The 11,982-nt window shown below is 40.6% G+C and overlaps 1 pseudogene; it reads left to right on the top strand.

Annotated features, from left to right (window-relative positions):
- The first annotated feature begins 4,107 nt into the window (after window positions 1–4,107).
- On the top strand, window positions 4,108–7,019 carry LOC129655986 (T-cell surface glycoprotein CD1a-like; annotated as a pseudogene).
- The last annotated feature ends 4,963 nt before the right edge of the window (window positions 7,020–11,982 follow it).

Here is an 11,982-nt window from a genome sequence, read left to right as displayed (position 1 = left end):
CAAACTGCCCCCTCCATGCTTTTCCCCAGTCCACAGTGAAGGGTGTAAGCACTGGTGGCTACACAGTTTTGGGGTCCAGTATTCTTGAGAGTCCCTTGGACTGCAAGGAGATCCAACCAGTCCATCCTAAAGGAAATCAGTCCTGAGTGTTCATTGGAAGGACTGATGTTGGAGCTGAAACTCCAATACTTTGGCCACCTGATGTGAAGAGTTGACTCATTTGAAAAGACCCTGATGCTGGGAAAGATTGAAGGCAGGAGGAGAAGGGGACGACAGAAGATGAGATGGTTGGATGACATCACCGACTCAATTTGTAAACTCCAGGAGTTGATGATAGACAGGGAGGCCTGGCGTGCTGCAGTCCATGGGGTCGCAAAGAGTCAGACACGACTGAGCAACTGAACTGAACTGAAATGAACGAAATGTAAACATGGGACCTCATATGTAAAAAGCAGGGAAAAAGGGTTTTTAATGGTTCTAAGACATAAATCTTTTCCCTTTCTTTGGAAATCAACTTCGTTCTGTCTCTCTGTCTTTCAAGCTGTTTGTTTAGTGTGTGTGTGTGTGTGTGTGTGTGTGTGTTTGGTTTGTTTATCTGTTTTAATTGGTTAGAGTCACTGTCTCTAGGGCAAAGGAAATCTTACGGCAAGTGCAGACTATCTTAGTTTCCTGGGTGCTTTACTTTCATGACTCTTTTGTGTGTGTTTAATAACTCCTGGTTAAAATGCAATTATATTGTGTACAAGAGACACTGAAGTAAACAGTTTTTTTTTTTTTTCAAGTTTTTGGTCTTGAAATAGACTTTTGTGAAACACTGAGTGCGTCAGTTAGGTGTTAACCGGATTCATGTTTTATTGTTGTTTAACAGTCTTCAAATTCCTGTAGCATTACTTTGTTCAGTGTGGATAGAGAATTTTTCCTAATGTCTCCTTCACTCACAGGCTTTGGTATTTCCTTTGTGAGGTGCTTCAAGATTTATGACCACACTGTTGCTTCTTGTGCAGCAGTGGAAAGTTCCTACTACTCCATGCTGGCTCATCTGGTTGGGAGACTGAGTAGAAGCATTATTTTTATTCTGACTCAGTCTCATTCTTAGGCAGGTGCCTAGTCTTTCAGTTTTGGGGGTTAGGCCCTCTAAGTGTTCCACCTTGCTCTCGGCAGGATGGAACCTCAAAAATTAAGGACAGGCTGTTTTAGTGTCGCTTCTTCACTTTTCTCCTTCCTCCAGCTGCTGTGTGTCTTCACCTATGTCCTGAAGACAACAGAGCTTTCTTCCCTTCCCCCTCCCACACTCCCACCCTCCCTCCTTTTCTGTGTGGGAGATAGTGGAGAAGATCTGGTTGGGACTTCTTGCCTATCTCAGATCTCAGTCTTGTACCATGAGGAAAGATTTCTGTGGCCTATATCCTTGATTCCAATCTTTCAGGAGACCCTGGTGAGGTCCATGGAAAAAAGTGAGTTTCCCTTATCTGTATGGAGAAGGAAATGGCAACCCACTCCAGTGTTCTTGCCTGGAAAATCCCATGGATGGAGGAGCCTGGTAGCCCATTGGGTCACCAACAGTCAGACATGACTGAGTGACTTTCTCTTATCTGTAATTCTCAGTGTGTAGCTACTCATGCCTTTAGGAGTTTATAAACAATATTATGTGAATTATTCTCACTGGCTTGTGTAGCATCTGACATCTGTCCCAAGTAAGCAAGGATTTGCATCTCATATTCCCTTGGAAGAATCTGTCTTTCCTTAAGTTTTGGGTTAAGTGGTGGCCCTGATACTTCAGTGATGTGATGGTTTCAAGAAAAGTTGTGATTTTGCTTGTTCAGCTTTTAAAAATTACAAATATACAATGAAGCTCTTTCTAGCTTTTTATTTTCTAATCTTAATTAAAAAAAATCTCTTCCTTGAATTAGCCTGAAATAATTTTTGTTTATTTATATACTAAGAATTAACAAAATAAATAGCCTAAATACATCTATCCAGGTTATAAGTAGCATAAATAAATATTTTAGTGACTTTAGACAGTTACAAACACCATGAATGAGGAAGATCAGCATTTCCAGCAGAGAGCAGCATATGATAAAGCAAGCATGAAGCATTCGGGTAAGACCAGTATGAAAATAATCTTGGATAAATGACTTCATTATATTCTATTAACTTTACTTCCTATATATTCCAGTGGCTTCTTATTATGTGTTGCCCTAAAACAAGTAGATGACCACATATATCCCCAAACAAGATTGGTTTATTCCGGATGAGCAGAGAATTGCAATTTGGCATCTGCAATCATGGTGTGCCATGTGAAAGCTTGAGAGTCCCCACTTTGGGTCTCCCAACTCCATTTAATTGAGGTTTCTGTTTATTATTTTTTTACATAATTAATAAGAGATTTACAGCAGGACCCTTTCTGTAAACTTCATGCTTATTAGCATATACTTTAGTCTGAAGTAAAACTCTAAAGTTTTTCACTTCATCAAGTAGGGGTAAGTAATGTTTTCTGATGTCTTGAATAATTTTATGTTGAAGAACACTATAACGTGCAATATCATTTGACGCCTGTATCAAATTATGCCAACACTCAAAAATATTCACTGAGCACCTACCACTTGCCAGGCACTCTGTTAGATGTTGGGGATCCAGTACAGTAGGGGTTGTTGAAGACAGAGGCCCATAGCAGAGTCACTTGGGTAAAGTGCATGATGCCAAATCTAGATTCAATATCTGACTTAACTACATTTCCAACCTTCACCAGAAATGTAATCTTAATCAACTATTTTGGGATTTTCTGATCAGCACCAATGGGATAATCTCCCTGTGAGGCCCTCTCCATCCTCCAGAGGAAGAAGAGGCAATCTACATGATAAAATTATCGTTATTCCCTTCCCTTCAAAAAGAAGATGTCCTGGTCTAAAATAATCTTTTCTGTTGATAAATAGCTCATCTGACCTGCTCTTTTTGTAAAACCTTCCATTTTCTGCTGTTTCTCTGAGTGTCTTTGTAGTTGCTAGATGGGATGTTGTCCAATTCATGAATCATTGAATAAAGCCAAAAGATCTTCAAATTTACTCAGTTAAAACGTCCCCCCCGCCCCCCCAGGCTATATATGTAACACCTCAGGACAATCTCTGAAGTCAAGATCCTGTTGGGTAAACAAAACAGTTAAGAGTCACCATTTTGGAAAATGTTGTTTCAAGAAGGCTTTGTGTGTGTGTGTTTTTGGTCTAGAATTTATACATTATAATAAGTCTCAGCACAGAAAGATTTACAATTCTTGTTTCAGTGTTTTAACCCCCAAGGAATCTAAAAAGTCTTTGAATAAGGTTATTGCATTGTGTGTAACATGATTCACAAATGTAACAGATACTTGTTCTTAGGCACGTGCTACGTGATTGTTTGATGAGTGACTATATGTCAATGCAGGTCAAACAGAGGAGGGTTTTCTTTATGCTGCAATGCTCCTGTGATCTCTGTAATGGCTACTGGCTGCTCCCTAAGAATAATGAAGAATATGTGTCAGTTTATACTGTTTCTCAGGGAAATCATAGGGGATCCTGAAAAAGCTAATAAAGCAATGAGTGAGAACTCAGAGGCGTGAATGAGGTAGGTGGGAGTGAGAAAGGGGGAGAGAATATTTGAGGAAATATTAAAAAAAAAAAAAAAGCAAGAGAAAGACAGAGTAACAGAAAAGAGCAGTGGCATGAGAACTTTAAGCAGGCTGCTGGGAAGACATTTAGTTTCATGCTTTTATTTCATGGTTGAGAAAGTCCTTACTGGTACATTGACTTTTCAATACCACATAAGACTTGGTCCATAACAGTTAGATTGGGGAAGATGAACATTATGGAAGCTGGTGAGAAGAGAACTTCCAAGAAGAGAACTTGGAAGCCAGAGAAGAGAGTCAGAACTAGAAGAGAAACTAGCATTTGGGTAGGTGGTGTGGGGATTAGGGAAGGAGCAGATTGTTTTTGTTTTTTTTTCTTCAGACAGTGAATAAAGGGAAGGTTCATTGGTAAGAGAAGGAAGTCAGAGTAGTGGTGTTGTGTGGTAGGTTTGCTTAGAACAGAAATCAAAGACCAACTTTTCTGAGAGAAAAAAACATCCGCAAATGAGATGCTGTTTCTGCAACTTCCATTGCTCCTGGCTCTCCTCGTGGGTGGAGACAATGATGAGAATAAGAACTCTGCTCCAGAAGGTTATATGTGTGTGTGTGTGTGTGTGTGTGTGTGTGTGTGTGTGTGAATGTATGTGTGTGTGTGCGTGCATGTGCATACCTGTGTGTATGGGGTGGTTTCCCAAACCAGAAGATTGAGAGTATCAGCCTAGTTTCATTCTGAGAGCCCCTGACCCAGACCCCTGTGCTCTCAGAGCACATAGGGCCCTGGGGCAGGCATGTGTCTGCTGAGATATCTTGCCTTTCATCTAGATTCTGAGTTTCCTTTCTTTGGCACCTTTCATTCTCCAGTCTCTCCTTCCCAATGCCCCTCCTCATAGTCTTTGTCCTTTTCCCACAGGCTTTCAGGAGCCCGTTTCCTTTGAAGTCATCTGTGTCTTATCCTTTCACAACAGTTTTTGGGTGCAAAGTCTGAGCTCAGGCTGGTTGGGTGAGTTGCAGACTCATGGCTGGAAGAGCAACCCTGGCACTTTTATTTACCTGTGGCCTTGGTCCAAGGGCAACTTCAGCAATGAGGAGTTGATGGAACTGCAAAATTATTTTCACATGAGCTTCATTAGATTTGTTCAGGCATTTTACAGCCATGCCAGGAAATGGCAATTTGAATGCAAGTTCATTTTCCTTAACAGGGATTGGGGATGTGGTAGGGGGTGTGTGGGTTTTACTGAGTTTATTTCTCTAAGAAACAGCCTCTGATCAATTCTGAAACTTAACTCTCCACACCATAGAATTACAATTGTATCCTTTTGGACAGAGGGTATAATCCAGACCCTGATTTCTCAGAAGGTTCAAGACTTCTGCTATTTACAGACTCCTCTCTCATTGACTGCAGGCTTGTGCCTTATTATCTTGCACCATTGGTCACTTGCAACAGCCCCTTTCCCCAGTTTTCCAACTAGGCATCTATGTCTATATATTCAGTGTTATCTATATATTCAGTGTTATCTATTGCATTTCATTCATCCTGGGTTATTTTAACCCCCAGTTTCTCACATTAAGTCCTTCCTCATTTTCTTGCTCACATAATTTACACTGCCTCCTTTAAATATTTTACCCTCCTCCTTATATCATTCATCTCTTCCTATATTTCCAATTGCCAATAATTCCCCTTTCTCTGAATATGTGATGAAACCAATCTTGCTTCATTTCCTCAAATCATCTGAAATTCTCCCTTCTGTTTCCATCATTCTTTGATTAATTTTATCTTTTTTATGCCCTCTTTTCTCTAATTTTCTTTGCCAGATCCCTTTGAGGTACAGATAGCAAAAGGCTGTGAGCTGCATGCTGGGGAAGCCCCAGTAGGCTTTATGTGGATTGCTTATCAAGGATCAGACTTCTTGAGCTTTCAGAACAAGTCATGGGTGTCCTCTCCAGAGGGTGGAAAGAGGGCTCAGGTCCTCAGAAGACTATTCAATTTGTTCCAAGGAATCCAGGAAATAATACACAAGCTGCTCAGTGATACCTGCCCACGTTTCCTCTTGGGTCTTCTTGATGCCGGGAAGGCATATCTCCAGAGACAAGGTTAATCCCACACCCTTTTCCATTAATATTTTGTTCTAAAATCATACCTTTTCATTTCCTAAAAAGGAACTAAGAGGGGGAGGGGACAATGGGTGACAATCCTATTTGATTCTTTGCAACCCCATGGTCCATGGAATTCTCCATGCCAGAATACTGGAGTGGGTAGCCTTTCCCCTTCTCCAGGGGATTTTCCCAACTCAGGGATTGAACCCAGGTCTCCTGCATTGCAGGTGGATTCTTTACCAGCTGAGCCACAAGGGAAGCCCAAGAATCCTGGAGTGGGTAGCCTATGCCTTCTCCAGAGGATCTTCCTGATCCAGGAATCAGGCCAGGGTCAATGTGGGAAAGTGTGTCTATCTAAATTGATGTGAAAATCTGAACTTGTGGGTCTGCATTAGAGTCCTCATCTGACTACCTTCCCTGTCCTCTGCAGTACGACCAGAGGCCTGGCTCTCCCTTGGTCCCAGTCCTGGCCCTGGCCAACTGACGCTGGTTTGTCACATCTCTGGCTTCTACCCAAAGCCTATTTAGGTGATGTGGATGCGGGGTGAGCAGGAGCAACAGGGCCCTCAGAGAAGTGATGTCTTACCTAATGCTGATGGGACATTGTATCTTCGGGTTTTCTTGGATGTGGAAGCCAGTGAGGCATCTGGCCTGAGTTGCCGGGTGAGGCACAGCAGTCTAGGAGGCCAGGATGTCATCCTCTACTGGGGTCAGGAAGAACTGGAGCCCTGCTGGGATGGGAATAGGTGGTCCTCAAGCAGACTAAGAGAGCCAGGTGAAAAATTGGGGATTCTAGGGACTCCAGACCCAAAAGGAATAAAAAATAAAATAAAAAAATATAGGAGTTTAAAATGAGAACCCTAGAGACATAGGGAAATCTTGAGGTTAGATGAAGGAGGGATGAGAGAAGAAATAGGGAAGAAGGAGAGGGTGAGATGACACTCCAGTAACAAAGGAAGAGCACAGAAATGCAGTAAAACAGTGGGTGGGTTTGTGAGGACACCTGTGTGTGTCCTGTCCACAGATCATCACAGCTCTGTGGGCTGGATGGCCTTGGCAGTGAGTGTGACCCTGGTGCTCATGGCAGGTCTTGCATTTTGGCTTTGGAAGCACTGGTGAGTTCTTTGTGTGCATCCTTCCTGCCCCTTTTCAAGTGTCCACTTGCCTGTCCATCCTTTTTCTTCTCTCTCTCATCAGTTTTCCTCTTCCCAGCCCTCTTCCTTCTTAGCAGTCATTTCTTACCTCCACTCCATGTAGAGTAACTTCCATCTTTGTTCTCATTAGGACACACTGTGAACCCCCAAGTTCTGTTCTCCCTTTGGAATGAGATCCCAGCTGCCCAGGAACTCAGGACACATCTAAACAGACTTAGGTGATGATGGCCTTTCCACTCTCCTTACAGAGAGTTTTTAGTTGTGTTTTTTTTTTTTTTTGCTTAATGATCAGTTGTCAATTAAGCTAAATGCATTTTTGCAGAATTTGTCATTCTAACCTGTGTTTGGGATTTTAAATTCTGAATGGAATAAGGTCCTAGGATCCTTCACGTATTCAAATGTGAGCGCATCATCAGGCTTATTTCAGATGTTACTTCCTCCAGAGGGTCTTCCCTCATTCACAAGTGAAAGCTGTCTCTGCCTCGTCTGAACTGCCATTGTAATTTAACTGAACTTTTAAAAATCCTCCTCACTTTAGACCCTTTGTTGTAGCTATTTATTTCCCCTTTCCCTTCTATTTTATAAGCTTCTTGAGAACAAAGTCCATGTCTTTTTACTATTTGTATCTATGGCAAAATGTCTTATCTGTATGTAGTATATTGTAAGTAAAAATCTGGGTTGAATTTATTCTGGATTTATGATCTTTAAAAAAATTTTCTTCCTTCCTGTCATCTTTGTAGTAGTTGAGACATTTGATGCTCTTCTAGTTAAAAGTCTTTTCACTTGGCCAAGAGACTGCATTTAGTGATCTTAGTTTTTAGTCATTTCTCTGAGCCCTTGAGGAGAAACACAGTTTTATATCTGACCATACTTAGTTTTTTTTTTTGTTTTAAATTTTATTTTATTTTTAAACTTTACATAATTGTATTAGTTTTGCAATTCTTATTTTTAACTCCAGAGATTAATTTTGAATGAAAATATTTCTTTATATTGAGAGTCCATTGTACTGCAAGGATATCAAACCAGTCAATCCTAAAGGAAATCCATCCTGAATGTTCATTGGAAGGACTGATGCTGAAGCTGAAGCAACAATACTTTGGCCACCTGAGGCGAAGAGTGTACTCATTGGAAAATACCTTGATCCTGAGAAAGATTGAGTGTAGGAAGAGAAGGTGATGACAGAGGATGAAATGGATTGGATGGCATCACTGACTCAATGAACATGAGTTTGAACAATAGTGAGATAGGGAAGGACAGGGAAGACTGGGCATGCTGCAGTCCGTGGGGTCGCAAAGAATTGAACATGAGAGTGATTAAACAAATTGATTTATAAGTATTCTAAATAAAAAGCAGAAGGCAGAATGTAGACTCATATTATTTAAAATATTTCAGTGATAAGGTACAGAGTTATCAGCTTGTTAGACATATAGAATCTTGGACCTCAGCTGAGAATTCCTGAAACATAATTTGTATTTCAGCAAAATTAGCAGGGTTTATAAAAGCATTAAAAGTTTAGAAGCACTGATATCGGTGACATCTGAGAGGTAGTAGTGTGAGTATGTCCCTGAAGTGAAAAGAAGATGATCAAGAAAAGAAAGCAAGAATGTTTATCCTGAGGTTGAAGTGAGGTCAAGGCAAAGAGATTACATAGAACACATTCTTATGGATTTTTGAGAATATGTCTTGCAATTCAGAGAACATGGGTTTCATGTGTCCCATCCCTGGTCAGGGAACTAAGATCCCACACGCCATGGAGCAACTAAGTCCATGCACCACAACTAGAGAGCCTGGGTGCTGGAATGAAAAGATTCTGCATGCCACAACTAGGACTTGACCCAGCCAAATAAAAACAAACAAACCAAAACTGGTCATCATCTCATGAATCTACAAGTCTAGTTCCTTTCTCACATTTTCCATATCTTCATCTTAGCATTATAGATAGTATGTTATATATAACGTTTCTTGTTTCAATATAGTTTACTTTGATGTTCTCTCCTCTCCAGATTTAGGTCTGCTTTCTGGAGGGAATCTAAGCATAATTCACTACCATGGTATAGAATATTTTCAGCCCCTAGAATTTTTCTCCCTCATGCTTCTAATTCCCAGTCAATATCCATTTTTTTATTCAGTATCTTTTTAAAGACAACAAATATTCTAATTTTTATGACCAGAGTTTAGATTTGTTTTTGAATTTCATGTTACTAGGGTCATATTGTAAGACCTATTTTGTGTCTGCCTTCTTTCAGTCAACATTATTTTTGTGAGTTCTATTCATGTTGTAACATATAGCAGTAATTCGTTATTTTCCATTGCTGTGTAGTATTCCATTGTGTGATTGTACCACCATTTAGCTGTTCTACTGTGGATGGACATTTTCATTGTTTCCAGATTTTAGTTATGTTGAATAATGTTGCTTTGAACACTTGTATACATGTCTTTTTGCAAACATAAAGAGCCCTTTCTCTTGGAAATAGACATACAAATGAAATTGCTGAGCCTGGTTTATACGTATTTTTCACATTTAATAGATAAGTGGCAAACAAGTTTTCAGTGGCTATACCAATCTACCTTTCATCTTCTCAACATTGTCACTCATATTTGATGTATTTACCCTTTAAATTTTAACCTTTCTAATGGGGGTATAGTGTATCCAAATTTTTTTGTTCATGTTTCCATGGTGGCTAATGGTACTTGACATATTTTCACATGCCTTTGAGCATTTATATACACTGTTTTGTGAAGTACTAGTTTAAGGTTTTAGCTGTGTGTGTGCGTGTGTGTGTGTGTGTGTGTATGGGAGAGTGTGTAGTGATAGGGAAGGGATTCAATTTTTTCTTATTTATACTTTCTTGCATACTACTCCTTTGTTGGATATGCAATGGGAATATTTTCTATGTCTTGGTTCACTTTTCATTCTCTTAAAGCTGAATTTTGATTAAAATAATTTCTTGCTGATGGGATACAGTTCATTGATATTTTTTCTTATGGCTATTTTATTCTACTCTTATAAATTACTTACCCCTACCCCACGGTCAGTTTTCATTCTAATCCCAAAGAAAGGCAATGCCAAAGAATGCTCAAGCTACCACACAATTGCACTCATCTTACACACTAGTAAAGTAATGCTCAAAATTCTCCAAGCCAGGCTTCAGTAATACATGAACCATGAACTTCCAGATGTTCAGGCTGGTTTTATAAAAGGCAGAGGAAACAGAGATCAAATTGCCAACATCCACTGGATCATGGAAAAAGAAAGAGAGTTCCAGAAAAAACATCTATTTCTGCTTTATTGACTATGCCAAAGCCTTTGACTGTGTGGATCACAGTAAACTGTGGAAAATTCTGAAAGAGATGGGAATACCAGACCACCTGATCTGCCTCTGGAGAAAGCTATATGCAGGTCAGGAAGCAACAGTTAGAACTGGACATGGAACAACAGACTGGTTCCAAATAGGAAAAGGAGTACTTCAAGGATGTATATTGTCACCCTGCTTATTTAACTTCTATGCAGAATACATCATGAGGAATACTGGACTGGAAGAAACACAAGCTGGAATCAAGATTGCTGGGAGAAATCTCAATAACCTCAGATATGCAGATGACACCACCCTTATGGCAGAAAGTGAAGAGGAACTCAAAAGCCTCTTGATGAAAGTGAAAGTGGAGAGTGAAAAAGTTGGCTTAAAGCTCAACATTCAGAAAACGAAGATCATGGCATCTGGTCCCGTCACTTCATGGGAAATAGATGGGGATACAGTGGAAACAGTGTCAGACTTTATTTTTGGGCTCCAAAATCACTGCAGATGGTGATTGCAGCCATGGAATTAAAAGACACTTACTCCTTGGAAGGAAAGTTATGACCAACCTAGACAGTGCATTAAAAAGCAAAGATATCACTTTGCCAACAAAGGTCCATATAGTCAAAGATATGGTTTTTCCAGTAGTCATGTAAGGATGTGAGAGTTGGACCATAAAGAAGGCTGAGTACTGAAGAATTGATGCTTTTGAACTGTGGTGCTGGAGAAGACTCTTGAGAATCCCTTGGGCATCAAGGAGATCCAACCAGTCCATCCTAAATGAAATCAGTCCTGAATATTCACTGGAAGGACTGATGCTGAAGCTGAAGCTCCAATACTTTTTGTCCACCTGATGTGAAGAACAGACTCATTAGAGAATACCCTAATGCTGGGAAAGTTTGAAGGTGGGAGGAGAAGGGGATGACAAAGGATGAGATGGTTGGATGGCATCACCAACTCAATGGACATGAGTTTGAGTAAACTGTGGGAGTTGGTGATGGACAGGGAAGCCTGGCGTGCTGCAGTCCCTGGGGTCACAAAGAGTCGGACACGACTGAGAGACTGAACTGAACTGAACACTGGAATCCAAGAATCACATGATAAAAGAGTGCTTTAGATTTGAAAATGACTCAGAAAGAAAGGTGAGATTAGGTTGTAGGGTAGGGACTATGAAAAAATGGAGAGGAAGACTAAGAGTTGAGATAAAGGCTTAATGGAGAATGAAGGGAAGACACAGAAAAATGAGAGAGGAGGGAGAGGCAGAGTAGTGAAAGAGGAGAACACACTGGTCAGAAGGTGTAGGAGCATAGTAAGGCACAAAATTGTTGGAGCCAGATGTGTTGCTGGGCATATTCAGTTCTTTTCACTTAATCATGTTACAGATTAAGAAAACTAAGACCAGAATTCTATGATCGCTCCAATATACTGCTATACCCAGCAAGTGTCTATCCTGGAGTTTATCTTGCTCTCAGTCCAAAGCTCCTTTTGAAGTGTGAAGTGACAGTCACTCAGTTGCATCTGACTCTTTGCCAAACTGTGGACTGTAGCTGGCCAGGTTCCTCTGTCTATGGAATTCTTCAGGCAAGAATACTGGAGTGGGCAGCCATTCCCTTCTCCAGGGGATCTTCCTGACTCAGGGATCAAACTGGGGTCTCCCTCATTGAAACCAGGTTCTTTACCATCTGAACCACCAGGAATGCAAAGTATTTGCTGTGAGGGGTGAGAAGCAAACAGACCAGATGCATGAAGCCAGAAAAGTGAAAGGGAATCTTGAAGCAGAGTGGGAGGGAAAATGAGGCCAGTAAAAGGCACATCATTGTAAGAGGCAGTGGATTTCTCT

This window comes from Bubalus kerabau, chromosome 6 (assembly GCF_029407905.1).
Source record: "Bubalus kerabau isolate K-KA32 ecotype Philippines breed swamp buffalo chromosome 6, PCC_UOA_SB_1v2, whole genome shotgun sequence".
NCBI classification, from domain to species: Eukaryota; Metazoa; Chordata; class Mammalia; order Artiodactyla; family Bovidae; genus Bubalus; species Bubalus kerabau.
Note: the sequence above shows the minus strand (reverse complement) of the source record. Positions and strands in the feature narration are given on the sequence as shown.